The sequence below is a fragment of the Oncorhynchus mykiss genome, chromosome 17 (genome assembly GCF_013265735.2).
Source record: "Oncorhynchus mykiss isolate Arlee chromosome 17, USDA_OmykA_1.1, whole genome shotgun sequence".
Taxonomy (NCBI): Eukaryota; Metazoa; Chordata; class Actinopteri; order Salmoniformes; family Salmonidae; genus Oncorhynchus; species Oncorhynchus mykiss.
The window spans coordinates 72,798,212-72,798,547 of NC_048581.1; positions in this window are offsets into that span (position 1 = coordinate 72,798,212).

Sequence of the window (336 nt, forward strand, 5' to 3'; positions counted from 1 at the left end):
CTAGGGAGTGCCACCCTCCACTAGCAGTTTGGGTTGCTAGGTGTGGTCATCCTACTAAGGCCTGGTGTGCACTCTAGAATAAATCGTGTTGGAAATTCCCAGAGGAATGTGGAAAGAGAAGGGAAATGTAATTGATGTTATATACAGTATGTGACATCTTTGAATGTAATGGAGAATTCAACCCACCATTGCCCTCTTGTTTATTAATTCAGGTGAGCCACGATTTAGTAGTGTCTTCAAGAATATAATTGGCTGATGTAATGATCAGCAAAATTAAAGAATAAGCCAATTTTTCCCCATGATTAAGAGAGAATCAGCAAGCCACATCTACAAGGA